The 21832-nt window shown below is 45.1% G+C and overlaps 1 long non-coding RNA gene across 1 annotated transcript in view; it reads left to right on the plus strand.

Annotated features, from left to right (window-relative positions):
* The window catches only part of LOC136312279 (uncharacterized), a 49544-nt gene that overhangs the window by 26104 nt on the left and 1608 nt on the right, over window positions 1-21832 (plus strand). The window contains exon 2 of the long non-coding RNA XR_010726917.1: window positions 20283-20370. This is a non-coding gene — a long non-coding RNA (uncharacterized lncRNA). The remainder of the gene's footprint in view (window positions 1-20282; window positions 20371-21832) is intronic.

A 21832-nucleotide genomic window follows, 5' to 3' on the forward strand; every position in this document is an offset into this window, starting at 1 on the left:
ATCCCAGTCCGACGCTCTATCCACTGCGCCACCGCCTGGTCAGGCGGTAAGAGAGATTTTAAAAACCCATTTTCTTGCTATAGAAACTATACTATTAGCTGGTTTCCTTAAGGTCAGTATTTCTCATCTGGTGCCTGTAGTTCATACAAGAAGTGACAACTTCCTTGTTACTTCCAAGTCCCTTTTCTTACCTAGAGTAATTTTTAAATTTTTATTTTTATTTTTCAAAGCACATATCCATCGTTGATTTATATAGGACGATGTATCTGGGCTGACAAGATGCCTTCCCCAGTTTCCTCATTTAAGCAGGCTTTAATCGGTCTGTTTCTTCCTTGTTCTAGTCCTACTCCACCCCCCCCCCCCAACCCAGTTTGTCATGGAAAACCACACTAGAGGACAATACTGCATCTTTCTGGGATTTCCCTCTTTAGATTACTGATGACTAGGATAAACCCCCACCTCAACCACCAATTCTTTGGATGATATCTTTATTTAAGAACATAATCTTGGGCTGCATATGCATTCATGTGACTACTAACTGATTCAGGTGAACTTTACTGGAATGTAAAGACTGTTGCTGAAAGGCAACATCTAAACCATTCCCTGAACAGGAAAGGTAATCTCTCTAGTGCCAAGGGGAAAGTTTAATGTGTAAGGCAATTTTGTGCATTTTTACATTAAGCAGAATTTTGTGTCCATTTTGTATGGTTGAGATTGTTTACAAGTAACAGGTAAAGGCCAAAGGCCACAGAGTTGCCTGATGTTCCTGTTCCCTGTTTGAATATCAGTCCCACCAAAGATGTTTGGAGAAAGCACTGTTCTGACCCTGTATCAACTAATTCCACCTACTAGTATTTCATCCACCTAAACTATGTCACCAGAGGTTGAATGAAAAAAACCTAAATTTTCCTTTATGTGTGTGTGCGCGTGCATGTGTGTGTGATATGATGGTGGAGCCGTGGATTTTATGCAAAAGAGAAAGAGAGTTTTATGCAAAAGAGAAAGAAAGAAGCTTAAGCTTAATGAACAAACTAACAAACTTTAAAAAAATGAAACAAACTCTACATCTCTTTCATGTATCACGAATTCAGTAGATCCTTTCAAAAAGAAGAAGTAAATCTATTTTCACTTATAAGAATGTTTGGACTTTCCCTGGGTATTTATGTCATTGTGTCACATTTATATGGAGAGCTTTGGAAAGTTTGCCTCCCTCTAATAGATGCCAAATCGAGAGACTAATAGCATATGAGATAGCCCAGGGCCTTTTGGGATTCAAAAGGCTTCATGCTGGCCTCTTATCCAGACTTCCAGACTTCTACCACCTCCAGTTCAACCAGTCTTACAGGCTGGGTCTAAAATAGGCTATTTCCAAAGAATGAGAATTATTACTCTTGAGTTAAATAAATATTTTGTATGATCTCTTTCACCTGGCCTCAATTTCAATTTTTGGATCAGACAGATTGACTTAGAACCTCTGGTTATTGTGACACTCTTGTATCCCTATCCTTGCAGAAAAAAAATCATCTATTGTCTCAGCAGCAGCAACAACAACACATACACATTGATCATTTTGAAGCTATGATAAGACACCTTGACTTTGTTACGAAGATTACACAAATAAAGAGCTCACATATGCTTTTAGATGGACTCTGGTAGCACTAGTGTCATTCGATTTTATAAAGAGGAATTCCACTTACAGAAACTACATTTATAAAAGCACCACCGGGGTGAATGAAATTAGAGAAGTTCATTAAGTTAGATCAATATTCAATCCTGGCTCCACATTCACCTGGGGAGCTTTTTTTTTTTTCCATTAAGTGAGAGATGGGGAGCCAGATAGACAGACTCCCTCATGCGCCCTGACAATGTGGATCCACTTAGCAAGCCCACTAGGGGGCGATGCTCTGCCCATCTGGGGTGTTGCTCCAGTGCTCGGCAACCAAGCTATTTATGCACCTGAGGCAAGGCCATGGTGCTGTCCTCAGTGCTCAGGGCCAACTTTGCTCGAATGAGCCATGGTCGTGGGGGAGAAAGGGAGAGAGAGAGAGAGAGAGAGAGAGAGAGAGAGAGAGAGAAAGGGAAGGAGGAGGGGTGGAGAAGCAGATGGTCATTTCTTCTGTGTGCTCTGACCCGGAATGGAACTGGGACTTCCACATGCTGGCCCATGTTCTGCCACTGAGCCAATCAGTCATGTCCCAACTGGGGAACTTTTGAGAAATACCGGTGCCTGGGCTGCACGTCAGACCAATTGGATCAGAATCTCTGCCAGTGTGGCCTTAGCATCTGTATTTTTCAAAACTCCTTCCGAAGATTCCACTATGCAACCAGTGTTGAGAACCCTAAAGTTAGATAAATAGAAACAAAAATCAAAAGAATAGTGTCACATCCAATACCAGGCTGAAGATTCTGAGCTTTTCATTTAGGATAAATCTGCAGATGACGCAGCTAGTTAGAGATAATGTGTCATTTTAGAGAGGGGGAACTGAGGGTCAGAACCTTGTTAAGTTTATATTGCAAGACAATATAGGCGCTCTAGCTCTAGTAACCAGTACCTTTCACTCTATGCCTCTTCACCTAAAAGTTACATTGAAAATTAAGAGAAAAGATCAGCTACACCTCTATATTTCTAACCATCCATTTATTTGGAAATATTTCAACACTGGAAATGGTTTGCGGTGGAGAGAAGAGCGCAGCTTTGCAGCTCTAGGTTGAGTGGCACAAACATCAAGGCTGCATCTTCTATTAGTTATGGCTTATTCTCTCTGAGCCTGTCTTCTTATTTGTAACACAAGAATTAAGAATAACTACCTTCCACACTGGCCAGTGGTTCAGTTAGTTAGAGAATCATCCTGATACACCAAAGTTGTAGGTTTGATCCTCGGTCAGGGCACATAAAAGAATCAGCCAAGGAATGTAGAAATGAGTGGAACAACAAATTGATCTCTCTCTCCCTCTTCCTCTCTCTCTCTAAAAAATAAAAAATAAAAAGTAAATCAATAAAACTTTTTTTTAAAGAATAAACTACTTCCCAGTATTTTTGCGAACGAACTGACAATTTAAACATGTCATGTGCTAACTAAATTAAGTGATAATTATAATTATTAACTACATTTTTAAAATCTTGGGCTTTATGTTAAAATAACTGGAGAAGGGATTAAAAGATGTCTTGGTGTTTTTTTGCATAAAATACCTTAAACTTCCATAGGTTGTTTTTGGTTTCCGTTGGTTGTAAACAAACCCCAACTAAAGCATTTAGGAAGGAATGAATGGATTTTCAATCTGTGTTTTCTTGTTTACAATGGAAAATATGCAATCCAAAGAAAACACAGGTGGCTAAACCGTTCAGTGCCTCTATTTTTATCATATGTAGAAGAAGTCTCTAAGCATAGGAATGCAAATATTTTAAGTGAAGACTAACTTTCAAGGTTAAATGGCTTCAGGTTTCCTATGTGAATGTAGGCTTTCCTGTTTCAGCCATTAATTGGAAAAGAACTCCACATCCAACAAAGAATTTCAAAACAAAAAATTTTAAATGCTCATAATTAGCATTTGTAAAGAAGCATTTCTTTTCATTTAAGGGTTTTTTTTTGGGGGGGGGGTTGGTCTTGTTTTGCAAAAATAATATCACAGGGAGAGGAAAGCCACCTCCTGACAGCATGATTGTGAAATGCAGATGATAACAGAGACCAGGCAGGTCCCTGGGGAAGGTGCCGGCCGCGTCCCCAGCCTTCACGCCCCCCCGGCCGGGCTTGTGCGGACGTGTCTCGGGCGTGACCTCCCAGCAGCTGCGCCGCCGCCGCCGCCGCCGCCGCCGGCTCAGCCTCGCGGCGGGAGAAACCCGAGCTCCCAGCCAAACAGTTCCCTCTCTGGCAAGTGCTCTGGTATTTGCGGCGCTGCCGGTGGGAGAGATGCCGCGTGCCTGAGAGCCTCCGGGAACTCACAGGCCCCGGCTTCCCCGGTTTTACATTTCTGAAGGGTCTGGACACCTGCAGGGGAACCTCCATTCCACGGCACCGGTGAGGGTGGGGCCCAAACAGCAAAAGGCTCATCAGGGAGGTTTGAGGGAGAGCCTTCTTCACCCTCCTCCCTGGGGTGCATCCTGGCCCTTGATTTTTCTTTTCCTTTTCTTTTTCTGCAAATGTTAATAAGGTCAGCAGGGACTGTGAATAAACCTTTAGAAGATGAAATCCCCCATACAAGGAAGGTTTCACAATACTGAACTGACTCTGCCTGCTGGAAGCATTGGAGGTGCAAAGGCGAGGCTGACAAGAAGTAATGGATTCTTTCTGGGGAAGACGTTTCCAGGCCACTTAATAGTCAACACTTATTTGAGAGCTTATGTGTGCTAAACATTTTAATGCAATAATGCATTTAATTCTCACAACAATCCTATGAATCCTATGAAGTAGGAATTCTTATTATCCACAATAGACAGGCACAGAGATTCAACAACTTGCTCAAGGTCACACAGCTAGTCAATGGTAGGGCTCGAGTTTAAACGTAGGCAGTCTTGCTCCAGATGTCCTGTTTGTAGCCTCTGTGCTCACTGGATGAAAGATGCTGTCTTCTAGAATTCCTCTTCTAGCGTATCACTCTCAACAAGCTGAAGGTAGAAGTTGCTGGAAAGTTTGGAAGTCAGATACGGCAAGCCAACAACTTCCTAAATGTTCTGATTTTGCCAGAAAGAGCAGGGACATGTGGGGATGGTGTAGCCAACACTCACTGGGAGTTGTGTACATGCCGTCTGTTTGGGACATGGTGGTGATGTGTTAAGGCTCATCCTGTCTCAGAAAGGGTTGCCTAGTGATTTACTGATTGGAAACAGATAAGACACACAGTGACAGGAAGTAAGGATTATAGTCAGCCTGCTAGAAATGTTGGTCAGAAAAGAGAAGACAGAGGTTTGGGTGCGACGTGCCACCGGGTAGCCCAGCCAGAGCCTTACCTGAGAGGGAGGCTGCTGATCTCACCTTCACTGCCCCAACAAGTATGGTAGGAATATGGAAGCCCCTACTCTGAGGACTGAGTCTAGAAGGCCAGTGTACTGATGGACAAGGTTGGCTAGGGCATCCCTCTCCTAGTATGATGGTAGGAGGAGTAGAATGAGGCACTTGAAGATGCATTTGTGGAGAGGGCAATGAAAAAGGCAGGGTTATAGGATCGTTTGGGGGTTCATTTCTGTGGAGCATGGAAGAGCTAGGTGCACCGTCTTCCTCATATACACACCGCAGCAATTCATTTCCCACTGATCTGAATGTCTCTCTAGGCTAATCCGTACTCTCTGATTCCACTACCTTTGTATACTAACAGCCCCTACGGTACCATTTTATACCAGAGTAAGTACCCAGCACATTTGCCTTCAGTCCGGCACGAAGGACCTTTCTCTCCTGATCCCCTTTCCTGGTACCCATCTGTGGAGCGAGGGACCTGGCACCTAGCAGAGGTACAAGAAGTGCACCCCAACCCACCTTCAAAGGACAGTGATTAGGACACAGAGCAGCCCTGGGACCATGTCTGAGTCACCTGGACTATCCCCGCTGTTCCAAGGTCAACCCTCAGGTGGGGAAACTGCTGTCGTGGGACATGCATAGCTTTTGTGGGTTCCTGCATGGCTTTACTACTGACTTGTTGTGACCTTGGGCAAGTTATTTAACTTGCTTGTGCTCTGGCCTTGTCATCTACAAAATGGTGATAATACTAACAACCACTCCAGAAAGTTGTAAGAATGAAAATGAGTTAATCAATGTAAAATGCCTGGCACGTGGTAAGTGCTTAATAAATATTAGCTTCTGCTTTTACTACTACCACAAATATGATCATTATGCAACTCTAGGCAGCTTACTGCACCTCTCTGAATCTCATTCTCCTCTTCTGTAAAATTGGTGTAATTTTTTGGGTCTATTTTATGGGATTGTTGTGAGTGTTAAATAGTGTTAATTACTATTGTAAAGTTTGCAGTAGATGACTTTTTTTTTTTTTTTTTTTTAAGATTTATTTACTGATTTTACAGAGAGAGGAGGTGGGAGAGTGAGAAGTATCAGCTCATAGTTGCTTTACTTTAGCTGTTCATTGCTTGCTTCTTGCTTGTATGTGCCTTGCCCGGGCAAGCCCAGGGTTTCAAACTGGTGACCTGAGCACTCCAGGCTGATGCTCTATCCAGCGCACCACCACAGGCTAGGGCTAGCTATTCTTTATGTATTTCTTTAGCTTAGTTTATCTCAAAGGGGGCAGTTTTATTTTCAAATATGAGGAGGTTCTTATAACAGCTTCAAAATACTGACCATAGCCAGTTAGGGTGCTTGGACACTTGGCTTAATTTAACCTCAGCTACATTCCTTTTCCCAGCTGTAAAATAGAATGGTAACAACCACCCCTAGGAATCTCAAGGATATTATGGGGGGAAATATACAATAATATACAAAGCACTTTGAGCTCCTCTGAAGAGAGACGCACATAAATGGAAGGTGGTATTACAAGGTGGAGTAATCACTGGCTTCTCTCCCCCCTTTTTATTTAATTAGGAGAAAACTAGTAATTAGGAAGCATGGTCTTGTTAAAGCTGTGGCCTGGGAAATCCTTCTCTTGGCACCTAATCAGCACTTGTGACTCGGCAAGTTTCTGTAAAATGTAGGCAGCAGGGGACCTTCCCCCAGGCTTAGTGACAAGTCTGCAGATTGTGAGGAATTTGTTGTCTGAGGGCCATGGCCTGAGGTGGCTGACGCAGAGGTGGCTGGTCCCCTGCTCCTGAGGACGTCTCTCTCCAGTTCAACAAGGTGACTCCACCCAGCTCATAGCCTTAGTCCTTGAAGGCCTGAAGTCACCCTGATCCGCAGGTTTCAGTCTGCTGCAGACCTGGATCCACGCTTTTCCACCACTGGGCTTTCTCAGCCTTGCTGGGGCCACTGCCGAGCTCTGCAAGCCCCTCCCATCTGGCCTTTCCTCTCTAATTCAGTACCAGGAGGAAAATCTGCCTGCTCTTCTCAAAATGGGCCATAGCAGAGGAGGTGGCTGGGCCTTACACTTGCTCCCATCGCTGCTCCTGTTCCCCGAAGTGGCCCCCAGCTGGAAGGACCACCCTCCTCTCAGCAAGGCCCAATCTGCCCGCTCTCCTGGATCCTGTTAAGACTGCCTCTGCCAGGAGGCCTTCCTCAGGCTTCTTCCCAGTTTCCACCACTCTCTTTGTCTTCTAGACTCTGTTGCTATAGTCTTCTAGACTCTGTGTTCATCCTTGACTTATCTCACCTTTGACTCTCGCCACTGGAAGGAGAGGAAGGAGAGAAAGGAGAGTAAGCTAGAGAAGTGAAGTACGCCCAGCCACAACTGGAATTACCCGCAGAATAGATTGTGCTGGTTTCCTCTTATGCACTGATGAGTAGGTGAGACCTTGAGATGAGCAGCTCTTTTTAAAATTAGAATTATTTCAAATATGCACAAAATATACTAGACACGTATATATCTACCACTCAGATTGCCAGATGCTAATATTTTGCCATATTTTCCTGAAATAGTTGCTTATGTATTTTTAAAAAGAAACATACATATTAGATACAGCTAGGGCACTCTCTTGCAACTGGTGTCACCATTTCCCCTCTGTCTTGTGGCCACCATACTTTCCTTTATCATTTGATAAGCACCCACAGAAGAGGGTGTTTAGGAGATTGGTAAACTGCTGAATTGTGTGTGTAAAATTATGTACACACATCTTTCTTGTCCACACCACAACTCCTCAGGAAATCCTCTTGACTCATCCTGCCCAAGGTCTCCGTGGCCACCACTGAGATCATCTTGCCCCTTTGCTCAAGTCCCACTAACGGCTCCTGACTTAACTCAAAGGAAAGGTCAGAGTCCTTGCGACCTACAAGGTCCTACGTGACATCTGTCCCTCCGCCCCCTTGGCCTCCTCCCTCTCTCCAGTCCAGCCATACTGTCCTCACTTTTCCTCAGACACGGGGCCAGCCTCACCCTGGGGCCGTCACCTCTGGCTGTCGTCCTTCCCAGATACCCACACTGCGAAACCTCTTACATTCTCCAGCTCTTTGCTCACACTTCCCTTTTCAGGGAGGACAACCTGGCACACTTAATTAAAAATACAACCTTTGCTTCCCCTCTCTTTTACCCTGCTTGATTTTTTTTTCTTTTTCCATAACACTTATTTTCTAATAAATGATATGTTTTACTTATTTATCACAGATATATTTAATGACTATCTCTTCCTGCTAGAGCCTAATCTGCACGAGAGGAGGAATATTTTGTCTATTTTGCCCACTGATCTTTGCTTAGTGCCAAGTAGTGCTTGGCACATAGGTGCTCCATAAATATTTGTTGAGTGATTAAATAAATAAATGGAACTAAATTCTGAGCGTTCCTTGCTGGAGAGGGTCCAGAACTTTCATCAGATTTTCAAAGGTGTCTGTGACACTAAAAAGGGTAGGAACCATTGACATAATAAAACATCAAAAAGTTTGCTGGAAATTTTTTGCTTGCCAGGTAGCTTGCCCGATGAAGTAGAAAATCATGGGGGTTCTTCTCTTTCTCCAACTTGTGTCTCCCTGGAGAACTATCTCTGGAAGCCATCTGGGACCTCCTTCCCCAGGACTGGCTGCGGGTCTTCCTGGATGCAGCCCTGGTCTGACCGAGGTCCGGAGCCAGGGATCTATTGATGGAGAGCGTGGGCAGGAGCTCTGGCAGTGAGCTGGCACCAGAGAAGCTGTAATTTTCCTTACTCTTGTGTCTGGGGCAGAGGTTGAACTGGACGCGACCACAGCCTCCTGAGATCCCTTCGGGGAGCTAGGCAAGATGCCCAGACCAACAGGAGCTGCTTCCTGCCCTATAGGCTCCAAGCCTAGGCAGGAGCAAGACCAGGAGATCTCAGAGAAGCCCCAGTCTGTGAAGCCAGACATTGGCCTGTGATGCAGAGACAGATAATAGGTGAGTGGGGGGAACCTGGAAAGCAGAAAGATACCAAAGGCCATTTGGAGGTGATAGTGGGAGTGAATTGGAGGTGAGTCAGCCAGCTCTCAGGGCAGTTAAAAGACGAATGGGTAATTGTGGGTGCAGTTGGCGGGTCACACAGAAAATGAGGAACAAGTGCCTAATTGGGCCCACAAGCCCAGGATCCTGCCTGTAATTAGCAAATTGCAGGGCTTTGATATTTGCTTTGGTAACAACTTGTGGAGTAAATTGCAGGGAGGAAAACTGCACTCCCAGCCTGGGAGGTGACCCTGTGTCTGTGCTCCTTGAACGATTTTCTTGCAAACACTTATAAGTAGCACGCAGAGGAACATAACCCTTAGCATTGTAAGGGGAGGGAACGTGCACCTTTCTGAAGGCTGACTGCAGCCCGTGACACTTCTACCCTTTGCTTAAATTGTTGCCAAGTCAGGGCAGAAGCCGAGGCCTGGTTTCCTGGTGTATGTTCCTATTGTTCACATCGGTTCCTATGTTCTCTTAAGTCACAGCCCTTTTGATAGAGCTCCTTCTGACAAATATATGACTTAGGCTGGTCATGAGGGATTCCCATGCAAGTGCCATAATATGGGAGGGGGAGAGCCAAAGGACTTCTGTTGCAGTATTGTCAAAATTTTGTCCATGAGGATTGCCTGTGCTAATGTCTGATTAGAGACTGGCATTCTCAGGTGTCAGGTGTGTCCATCTCTGCAAGCAACTGAAGTACAGACCGGAAATATAGGAAAATTACATTGGGATTGTTATGGTAAAATCTTATATATTGCCACAGATGTAGAGAGACTGGTGAGCGCAAGTAATGAAAAAAAAAGCACTGTGTGAAAAGGTCAGGAGACTTGGGTTTGAATTTGGACTCTGATGAGTTGTTGTTGGGTCTTGTCCAGTTACTTAAATACTTGTACATCATTTATGTCATATATTGGCCTGTTTTTATTGACTGTTTTTTCTCTTGGTTATAAGTTAATATTTTCCTGCTTCTTTAAATGTCTAGTAATTTTTTATTAGATGGTAGATATTGTGAAGCTATATCGTTAAGTATTTGCACTTTGCTGTCTTCTTTTAAGAGTGTTTTTGACTCTGTTTTGGCAGGCAGTTAACTTACTCATGAAGTAGTTGATCCCTTTGAGTCTTATCTTTATGCTTTGCTATGGAGGGTTGAGGATAACCTTCAATCCAGAAGTAGTTTAGTAACTTTATTCCTCTGGGCTCTTCCTTGAATGCCCCAGGGAATCACCAAGGAATCTCCACTTTGATTGGTTGCTACACAACCATTTTTCCACCTATGAGAGCTCTGGGTTGTTCTGCTTACTACTTTCTTGTCACTTCTTTTGTGTGGTCTTGTGGAGCTTTACTTTATATACACATAGTTTAATACTCAGTAGACTAAAGGGGGTATCTCAGCAGACTTACAATGCTCTTTTTCTCTGTATTTCCCTTCTTTTCTGAAATCACGATCCTCAATTTCTAGCCACCTCAGCTTGTCTAATGTCTAGTCTCTGTCTCCTCTACTTAGCAAAGTTGACAGACTGTGCTTGTGATTTCCAGATGGAAACTGCCTGTAAGCATACACCCAGGGTTATTTTAAAGTTTACCTGATTGATTCTTTCTCTCAGGGATCACAGTTTTGCACTGCCTACTTCCCAGTTTCTTAAAGCAATTGTAAATCATATAAGACTAGAAATTTATGTCATCTTAAGGTATAAAAACTTCAGTTTTCCCAAGGGTAAAAATAGAATATAATATTTTTCTTGAAAGTAAATTATGATAACTAAAATACATAATAGCTCTGAAAGCATATACAATGAAACATGAAATAAGCAATGATGCATAAAATAAAAGCTGTTAATAAACACCAATTCTCTTTCATTCCTTTGATGCCAATAGTATAAACAACTTTAGCATTTTCATGAAACTGTAGAATTTTAAAGCTGAGAGGGATTGACTTTAGAGAAGATGGGTTAGTCCAAATGCCACATTTTACCAATGAACAGACTGAGGCTTAATGAAAGAAAGTGATTTTCCCAAGATTTCATGGCCAGTTACTAGAATGAGACTGGTACTTAAGGGTCCTGGCTTCCAGCCTATGGGACATCTACTTACTCATCTCTCATTTATTGAATATTTACTAAGTTCAGAGCACTGAACTAACTGCTTGGTTGCCTCTACATAATGTCCTGGTTTGTAGAAAGGGTTAAAAATTGATCTGGGAACATTATAGTAGGTTCAATAAACCAGCATAAAATTTTGGGCTTCTTGGGAGTGAGTGGATCTGATGAACATTAATTAAAGCAGCCTACATTGTCCAATACAAAAATGCAAAATGCTTCCAGCATTCAGCTCCCATGGGATATTCCATTATAGTGCTTCAGACATATGAACATGTCAGATAATTACTGTGGTTTTATGGCTCTTTCAGTCATGGTTATAGGGAAACTAAGGATTTACTCTGCCTGCAGCCATTCCAGGGACTCAATGCAAAACTGGATGACAAAACTTTAAGGAAAGTGATCAGGATGCTGGACAGTAATATCAGGCTTGAAGTCTACAGGGTGGCCTGGCCTTGAGAGATGCAGGCTTTGTTGACAGTGCCCATGGAGCTTAACCTCACCTGCAGATCTTTGATGTGATGAGCAATACTAGGCAATATTGCTCAGGCTCCTGATCCCTGCTTGATTTTACATTGCTCAAATCAGCCAAACCCTTCTGCACTGGCCTCTTCCCTTTCTCTGTGTTCCAAGGAACTGGCATCTTGGAGTAGGTAAAACCCTTCACTCAGCTCTTTAGTGATGACTAGTTCTGAGTGCAGAGCTGTCTGCCGGCCAAGCAGAGCTGGAAGCGGGGAACACTGTCAAGAGAGCAGTGATTTAGCCATGCCAGGTCCCTCCTTCCCCAGTTTCTTCTCTGCCCATGCCCTAGGTCACAAATGGTTTGTCCTGGCAAAACAGACATAGCTAGAGTCTCATTCAGAGAAAGCCTACAGGCTCTGACTTCCTTTCTTTGCTTCGAACTCAAACTAGATGTTGTACTTTTTTTTTTTTATAAGGAGTTAGGTCTAAGTCCTTTCCTCTTGAATCTAGGTGTGCTGGTGACTGCTTTGACAAGAAGTTTGGCAGAAGTGACTGTATGTGACTCCAAAGCTAGATCGTGAAAAACCATGTAGTTTCTACCTTTTTCACTGAAGACTTGGTTCTCTGACTAGTTGTCCTTGCTGAGCCCAGCCTTCTAGCCATGTCCATCCATGAGCCTGAGATGTGAACGAAGCCACCTCAGACCTTTCAAACCAGCCAGTCTGCCAGCTGACTACCTCAGAGTAAATGCAGTTAGTGCCATGTGGAACAGAATTGCTAAGCCAAGCCTAGCCTGAATTCCCAACCCACACAAATCAAGAGATATAAAAAAAAAAAAGTTTATTTTAATCCACTAATTTTGGGGATGGTTTTATATGCAGCAAAAGGTAATGAGAACACTAGACAAAAATAGAAGAAATTTTGCTTATAGCTTTTGATAAATTTAGGTTGATATCATGTGATTTCTGCCATCTGTCTGCTCCTGACCATGATAATTCATTTTGCCTAAAACTTGGATCAGGTTATTTATTTATTTATTTATTTATCTGTGACAGAGACAGAGACAGGGACAGACAGACAGGAATAGAGAGAGATGAGAAGCATCAATTCTTCATGTGGCACCTTAGGTGTTCATTGATTGCCTTCTCATATGTGCCTTGACTGGGGGCTACAGCAGAGCGAATGACCCCTTGCTCAAGCCAGCAACCTTGGGTTCAAGTTGGTGAGCTGTGCTTAAACCAGATGAACTATGCTCAAGCTGGTAACCTTGGGCTCTCAAACCCTGGGTTCTCCACATCCCAGTCCGACGCTTTATCCACTGCATCACCGCGCCTGGTCAGGTGGGTCAGGTTACCTCTTGACTGATCCAGAACTTCACCTGGATTTTCCGACAGCTCCCTGAACCACAGCAAGACTTTCAAGTTTCCCAACTCATTTGGTTGTCAGTAGATTGTCACATCCAACCACACACTCCACTTATTCCAACACAATGGCTATATGTTACCTTAATCCAAATGGTTTGCAAAAATTATCATGAATTGGAAGTGTGGCTTAAAAAGCCCTTTTTATGAATCTGGATAAACAGTATAGAGACAAAATTTTCACAGCATCTTCATATGCAGAAAGGGTACCGTTCTACTTCTTGGCTTGTATCTACCCTCACACGTGGAGTACAGGATGTCCACATGGCTGCTTTTCTGCCTGTAACCATCATTTCTGTCCTTGCTTCGTGTGGCGAGCTAGGACTAAGACATTTTTAAATGAATAAGAAATCAATGAGAATTGAGTGAGACCAAGTCATCAGCCTGTTTTTCAGTCTTGATTTGGGACAGATTCCCAGTTTCCTGAGTGAGGTGAGTGTAGGAATAGAGGTAGGTTGTGTCCCCAAGATCAAATGACTTTCCTCAGCGTGCTAAGAGGACGAGCACGGACATGAGTCAGAAGGACCGGAGTGCTACCACACACTTCTTATATGATCTCAGACAGTTATTTAATCTCTTGGATTCTTAGTTTTTTTTATTAGTCAAAAGGCTATAATTTTAACCAATTTCACAGGAAATATGATGCTGCCTTAGTTTGGGTTTGTGCAGAAGCATACCCTTAGACTCGGATCTGACTGCAGACAGTCTATTTGGGAAGGGGAGGGAGCACAGGTAGAGGCATGGCCATTGATAGAGTAAAGGGAAGGCAGCCAGGAAAGGGTTTGTGATCAAGCCAGTTACCGCTGTGGGCAACTGCAGCTTAATCCCAACAGAGACACTCTTGGAAAGTTGTAAAATGCATGCCTCAGAAATGGTCTTCCCTAAGTGGGGAGGAAGCTGAAGTATTTAAACACCAGCTCTTCTCAGTGGTTGACTGAAGGCTGCTCCCCTGAGAGTGTTAATTTCCTAGCTCATCTGGACTGCTTCAGTTCTGAGAAAAGCCCTCAGGCTTAGATACGCGGATATTAGTAGTTGGAAGTTTCCTGGAGCAGACATATGTCCACTGTGTTCAGAAGTTTACCAGAGTGCTCAGACAGGTGAAGCTTGATTTCTTAGTGTTGTATTTGCTCTGAAGAGTCTGATTCTTGGGGAGCAGAGGCTGAGGCTGAGTGAGGCAGAGCTGGACTGGGGAGCTGGGAGACGTGACTCCTGTACAACTGGAGACTCACCAAGGGGACGAGGTGGTCTCAATGGTGAGATGACCAAATGTCACAGTTTGCTCAAGACTGAGGGGTTTCCTGGAATGCAGGACTTTTAGTGCTAAAAGTAGGGTAGTCCTGGGAAAACTGAGATGATTGGTCGCCCTAACTCATATGCCAAAGCATTAAGTAAGATATTTTTTAACTAAAAAACAAAAAGGAAGAGCTCTATAAATTTTCAAGGTGTTGAGAAGTAATCTTCAAGATATATTTCAAAAGTCAAGCTTTGCAGAATTAAGAAAGTTGCAGTGGAAGGAAATTTGAGCCAAAAGACCCAGAGTCCCATTTATGAACATTACACTGCGTGACTTAGAAATTTATTCCAATTTCTCTGAGCCTCAGTTTGCTCAGCTGAGAAATGGGGATGATAACCTACCTGGTCTTACAGGGATGTGCCTGTGGGATTGATAAGTTTATTCATTTGTAACCATTCACCACATTCCCACAGGATGACCAAGAACTGCAGGCACAATCATCATGGAAGACGGTTAGTTCAGGTCATCTTGAATATGTAGGAGGTCAGTCTCATGAAGAAATACATCTCCACATACAACTGTAATACTACATATAAAGGGTCATAGAATCCTGTCAAGTGGGTAACTGACTGTGGTTTAGTGGGGTACCTGAGAGTGCATCAATTCCTTCCAAGGTCTCCAAGATTTGAGATTTGTCCTCAGAAACTCAGAAGAAAGTATATATTGATTAAAATGAAATATCCAAGTCATTAGAACTATTATATTCCAAGAATCAGTAACAACCCGCTGTCTCCTCTCTCCTGCTCCCTCTAACATTGCTCCCATGACCTGTGGTCTGGAAGCCAGAACTCCAATATCACCAGTGGCCTACCTCCCTTGCTTCAGAACCCAGTGGCCCTATTTATTGCTTTAGATTCATGCACCAGCTGTCCTTCCTTGGACTAACCTCTGCTGTGGTCTTGGCTCAAGTCTAGACTTGGATCTGGACCCAGCTTTCCCCACCCTTTTCAGGAATCAGAGCTATGGACATGAGGTTTTGGAGGCCGGGATCACATAACTTGCCTTTCAATAGATTTTTTTAATTGAATGTATTGGGGTGACATTGATTAATAAAAGTACATAGGTTTCAAGTGTACAGTTCTATAATACATCATCGGTATATTATATTGTGTGTTTACCGCTCCAAGTCAAGTGTCCTTCTGTCACCATTTATTCCCTTTTAGCTTCTTCCACCACCCCCCTCCCCTTTGGTAATTGTCATACTATTGTCAGTGTCTATGAGAGGGGTGTTTTGTTGTTGTTGTTTTTTCTTCTTAATTCCTTTCCCTTTTTCACTCAGCCCAGGCTCCTACAGATTTCTGTGTAGCTGAGTCCTTTAGAACAGTGGTTCCCAACCCCGGGGCCGCGGACCGGTACCGGTCCGTGGGCCATTTGGTACTGGTCCGCAGAGAAAGAATAAATAACTTACATTATTTACAGTTTTATTTATATTTAAGTCTGAACGATGTTTTATTTTTAAAAAATGACCAGATTCCCTCTGTTACATTCGTCTAAGACTCACTCTTGACGCTTGTCTCGGTCACGTGATACATTTATCCGTCCCACCCTAAAGGCCGGCCTGTGAAAATATTTTCTGACATTAAACCGGTCCGTGGCCCAAAAAAGGTTGGGGACCACTGCTTTAGAAGTCTGGGCTTGGCTGCTGGAGGACACACAGAGAGAAGGCTTGCCGAGCTTCTCTGCAGCATATGATGGGGTTTTTAGGCTGGGGGCTTTCAAAATTCAGCATGAAGAAGAGCCACCTAAAGACCATGTTATGATGTAATTTATGCGCCTCTCTCCTGAGTTTCTGATTCAGTACATGGCAAAAATCTGGGTTTTCAAAGAAGCTACTGGGCTGGTTCTAATACTTATGCTCTGTGACTTATATTTATAGAACTATTGCTAGGAATTGGGTCACTTTAGCTTAAAAAGTATTTCATCTAAGCTAGAAGCACGAATCAAGAACTTCTAGAATCTAGGGACTGAGAATGTGATATTTAAAAAATAACTTAGTCTTTGGTATGGTGTCTCAGGTCACTGTTGTTGGCTGAGGTTGTCATTGTTTAGAATTGAAACATAATTTGGATATTTTTCATTTTATGGATGTTTGGATGTTGGTAAAATGGAAAATTGACCCAAGATCTTGGACACCTTTGCAAACATGAACTCTTTGGTCCTCTTGACATTCTGGAACGTGAGAGGCAGAGATTATTGCATCCATTTCATAAATAGGAAACTCAGCTAAGGCCTAGACACACCCGTAACTGCGTTGCTATACAATTTCAAAGCAGTTGTGCCCACATTCCCTTACTTGCCCCTCACAGGAGACTGTGTAGCAGGTACCATATCATGTCTGTTTCACAGGGGAGGGAGTCTGGGCTCAGAGAAGGGGCGGGATGTCCTCAAGGTCACAGAAGAATGAGTGAGTGATGACACCAGAACCCACTGGCTGTTCTGGCTCCTGAAGTCACTCTTTTCAATACATCCCCCGCCTCTCTGGAGACCGCAATAGCACAGGTGAGAGGGGAGCCAAGAGACTCCGATCTGGGGGAAACAAATGGTTTTGCCTGGCCCGTGGAGACCTCTGCTCACAGATGTAAGATCCACCGTTACAGTTTGCTAGGTCCACCCATCACGTAACCTGCCAAGCAGGGGAAATGTAAGGGTCCTTTTGGGATTTACTGGATAAAACAAGGACAGATGGCAACTTAATTTAAAAGAAATGGAGGAAAAAATAGAAGATAAAAACGACAAGTGGACATGGATGTGTTCCTTTAGAGACGGCCTCCTGGCTGTGTGCCTGCCTCCTGCGACAGCTGTTTCTGTGTCTGACACCTCGGCCTCACCCCCTCCGGGCACCCAGGGAGGTGAGGGGGTGACACAGACAGGTGTTGGAATTGACGGGACCAAGGCAGCCTCACTTCCCACCCTCTTGGTAGGAAGAGGAAGCATGATCCATTTCCTCCTGGGTAAATATTTTCACAGGAAGCATTTCTCAAATGTCAGCAGGGACAGTGGGGTGGTCTGGGATCAGTCAGACAGGCTCTGCTCCTCCCCTGCTCCCGGGGGCAGAGGCTGCGGTCTCTCCTGCACAGTAACTCCTTCTCTATCTTCTGTCCCCTCTCACTCAACCAGCTGAGCCAGAAGGGAGGAGAACAGACCCTGGAACACCCCACAAGCACTCCACCCTTTCTAATAAACAGAGTTTCTCTGGACTGGGCACCTGTAAAGAGGCTGATTGCCTGGTTCCTTCCAGAAGGAATGCTGGGAAGGAAATGTCTGAAAAAGCCTCAAGCAAGTCTCCATCCTCAGGTGCTGGGCTCTGAAACCATCCCCACTGCTCTGAGCGGGGGACCTTTTCCTTGAATCTTCTCAGGTTGGGGAAGGCCGCTCAAGCAGGACCACTGACTCAGAGGTCGCTCCTGGGTCTGTGGACTCCAGCCCCTGCCAACGCGCAGGAAGAGAAGCCGTTCCTCACCAGCCCTGCTGGTCCCTCACGGCGCCGGCAGCCTGCCCTCTCCTCCGTGAGAAGCAGAATGCAGCAGCAGTGAAGCCAGGGGGATGTGCATCTCACCTCTACTGGCTATGACCTGTATGATTTTAGGCATGTGGCTCCTGTCCCCGGCTTCCCCATCTATCGTTTCTTATAAATTTACTGAGCACTATCTCTGTTCTAGGCACTGTGCTAGGCCCCGGACAAAAATGCAGCCTCCCTATAGATTTGTGATGAAGATCAAATGAAACAATTCAGCAAAAACATTTAGCAAATTGTCACAAAATAAGTATTCAATAGCTGTTAACAAATACTGTTATTCTCACTATTCTTATTCCCACACATTATTTCCATCTTACCATTAGTATTTATTCTTTGGAGAAGAGTAGAATTTGAAAAGTCATTTGCAGTTACTCACTCTGTATTTCCAACAATGCATGAGTGTGTCCCCTGGGCTGCCAGGAGGAGTAAGAACGGCACCAGCCGCCATGTTGAGGAAGGTGGGAAGGCGAGGGGCAGAGTGAAGATCCAACTGCAGCTAAATTAAAGTTAGAAGGAAGTGAGAGTCTAGATGAGCTGGAAGGAACACTCCTTCAGGGAAACTAGAGGTTATTTCCAGCTGAGGGTTTGGAGAAAGACTTGGAGGGCTTTATGGAGGAGGTGGCAGTGGGCTGTGCTTTGAAGAAGGGAGAACTTGGTGGGTCCTGTGGAGGTGGGAGGAAGACATGCATGAGGTCTGAGGCCTGTTGCCAGGGCAGAGGAAAGCACTTTAGCCCAGGAATAGGAAGCTCTTGGTCTCTGGGCTGTCAGTTAATCGTGTAGACATTGTAAAGCTTCTATTTTACTTGTGGGCCATTTTTTGTGTACATTATGTCATTTCAATTTCACAAAAATTGAATGATTCAGACAGAGCAAGAATTATTATGCTCACTTTCTAGATGAGAAAATTATGGCTCAGGGAGGTGGAGGGGTTTGACTAAGTCCATAGAGGTGGCCAGTGGGAAGGTAGTCACTGAACTCAGGTGTCTTGGCTCCGAATGCAGAGCATTTTCTAAGGCATGAAGTTGCTACCCGCCTCTCCCTCAGTCCCATCACCCCAGGCTGGTCTTTGGAGCCAGAAGAGCTTTGAGCTGGTCCCTCAGTCTCAGTTGATGATGTCCCATCAGCACTTGACAGGACTCTGCAATAGTATCCTTAGAGGTCGCCTGCTGCCTTCAGGTGGCTTCCAATCTATCTTCTAGAATCCTGTCTTTTTTTTTAAATAAATAAATTTTTATTAATTTTAATGGGGTGACATCAATAAATCAGGGTACATATATTTAAGGAAAACATGTCCAGGTTATCTTGTCATTCAATTCTGTTGCATACCCATCACCCAAAGTCAGATTGTCCTCCATCACCTTCTATCTAGTTTTCTTTGTGCCTCTCCCCTTCCCCCCTCCCTCCTTCCCTCCCCCCTCCCCCTGTAACCACCACACTCTTGTCCATGTCTCTTAGTCTCATTTTTATGTCCCACCAATGTATGGAATCCTGCAGTTCTTGTTTTTTTCTGATTTACTTATTTCACTTCGTATAATGTTATGAAGATCCCACCATTTTGTTGTAAGTGATCCGATGTCATCATTTCTTATGGCTGAATAGTATACCATGGTGTATTAGAATCCTGTCTTTTACACAGAGTAACCTTTTTATAGACTAGATCATGCTCTGCTCTTGCTCAAAAACCTCTAGTAATAGGGACCAACCCGAACTGCACTTGTTCTTCTAGGCCCTGCAGGTTCTGTCCTGTCCTCCGGCACCCCCGGCACCCCCGGCCTCCTTTCTGGCTCGCCGCTCTTGTGCTTCTTCTATGTGAGACACTGAATTTCTTGTGGTATGTCAGATGCTCCAAGTTGTCCCCTCATAGTGTTGTGCACACATGAAGTCTGGAGCTAGACTTCCGAGTTGAACACTCAGACCCACCACTTAAATAGCTATGAGATTGAGAAAAACTCCTTAACTCCCCTGTGCCTCAGCTTCCATATCTGTGACATGAGGATGGTAATAGGACCCCTCTTGTGGGGCTGCTGTGCAGACTCATTGGCTTAATAAATGTAATGATTAGCCCCAGCTTGGTACACAGTAGGTGCTCAACAGATGCTGCAGTTGTTCCCAGTGCAGAAACGACTTTGTGTGCCTAGCAGACTCATGCGTTCGCTCAGGCTCCTGGCTCCCATTGCTCTGGGCAGCCTGTCCTCACCGCCGGAGGCTGGGACTCTCTCCTTCAGCCTGTGTTCCTGTCTCTCCTGCTCTCCTCATGCTGTAATTATCTGCTAAATTGGCCTCCTCACCACAGTTGGAGCTCCTTGGGGGCAGAGTCTTGCTGTTTCTGAGAGCCAGATCCATGTCTGAGTCACTGTGGTACTCACCACACCAAACACAGCCCTGACTGACACATAGCACATCCTAATGCAAGTCCATGGGGGCGCACAGGCCTGGCACTGAGGGCCTTGTTGGGGACACAGCCACTGATGTGCTAGATGACTGACCACGTTTACCTCTCTATTCCTTTGTTTTCCCAGAAATAAAATGGATAACTGGCCTCCCTGATCCGACTGGTGTCCCGAAGCTCGCAGGCCCTGCAGGAGCACACAGGCACCGCCCTGGAAGGTATAACAAGATTTGGAAATGGAACACTTAGGTCATGTCCTATCACAGAACGGCAGCAGGTTTTCTGGGAGGTCATAAAGCTTCGCCACCAGGCTCCTTGTTTACTCAGATCCTTGCAAGGCCATGTGCTTCATGTTGTACTTGTCATTTTGTATCTTTTTTTTTTTTTTTTTTTTTTTTTTTTTTTTGTATTTTTCTGAAGCTGGAAACGGGGAGAGATAGTCAGACAGACTCCCGCATGCGCCCGACCGGGATCCACCTGGCACGCCCACCAGAGGGCAACGCTCTACCCACCAGGGGGCGATGCTCTGCCCCTCTGGGGTGTCGCTCTGCCACGACCAGAGCCACTCTAGTGCCTGGGGCAGAGGCCAAGGAGCCATCCCCAGTGCCCGGGCCATCTTTGCTCCAATGGAGCCTTGGCTGCGGGAGGGGAAGAGAGAGACAGAGAGGAAGGAGGGGGGGTGGAGAAGCAAATGGGCGCTTCTCCTGTGTGCCCTGGCCGGGAATCGAACCCGGGTTCCCCACACGCCAGGCCGACGCTCTACCGCTGAGCCAACCGGCCAGGGCCTTGTATCTTCTTTTTTTAAAGATGCCCTCCCCCCTAGTGGTACAAGTTTCAGGACTCCCAGATCCCTGTAGCTCCTGGAGTCAGTCCTTCTCCCCCTGAGCCTCCTCTTCTCTCTGAGCCTGGAACTCTGCGCAAGGGAGGCCGAGCAGGAGCCGCGCCGGCCGCTCTCTGCCCTCCCCTGGCGCCCACGTCCGCCGTGCCTGAAGGGCAGCTGTGGGAGTCGCTTGAGATGCCAAACTCCATGCAGAACACCTGCATCACCCACACCCACTGTCACCTCCGTGGGACTTCTCAGGTCCTCAACCTCCCTGTTGATTTTGGCTCTGAACCAGGCTCCGCCCCTCCCCACACATTCCCCCTGCCCCACCCCGTTTTGGGCCAGCCTCCTTGAGTCCAGGCCTGCTTGGACTTTGAGCATTTGAGCCTCTCCCTTCCAGGGCATGGCCTCCAGCTCCATAAACCACAGCTCCACCCCCAACCTGCACTGCAGCCTGTGGGTCTGCAAAGCCATCTGCCCATTGACCAGTGTGTGGGCAGGGGAGGGAGGGAAGGGGTGGTGGGGCCATGTTAGACACATTCAAACCATTTCCTTAGAGAGGAAATATCATTTTCATAAATACGCTATTTGAAGGCGCCTATACACACCCTACAGGGTGCAGTTGTCAATCCTGGTTGCACTTTTGAATCACTCAGGGAGCTTTAACTTGTAAAGTGATGCCTGGGTCCCTCTCCAGAGGTGACTATTTTAATTGGTGTGTGATGCAGCCTGCGTACAAGGACTTTTTAAAGCTCCTTGTACGGTGATTTTAACATGCAGCCAGGCTGGAGAATGACTGCTTTAGGGAACATTCTATAAACGTGGAGGCAGATGAAAAGCGAGAGTTTGGAGCAAAA

This window comes from Saccopteryx bilineata, chromosome 8 (assembly GCF_036850765.1).
Source record: "Saccopteryx bilineata isolate mSacBil1 chromosome 8, mSacBil1_pri_phased_curated, whole genome shotgun sequence".
NCBI lineage: Eukaryota > Metazoa > Chordata > Mammalia > Chiroptera > Emballonuridae > Saccopteryx > Saccopteryx bilineata.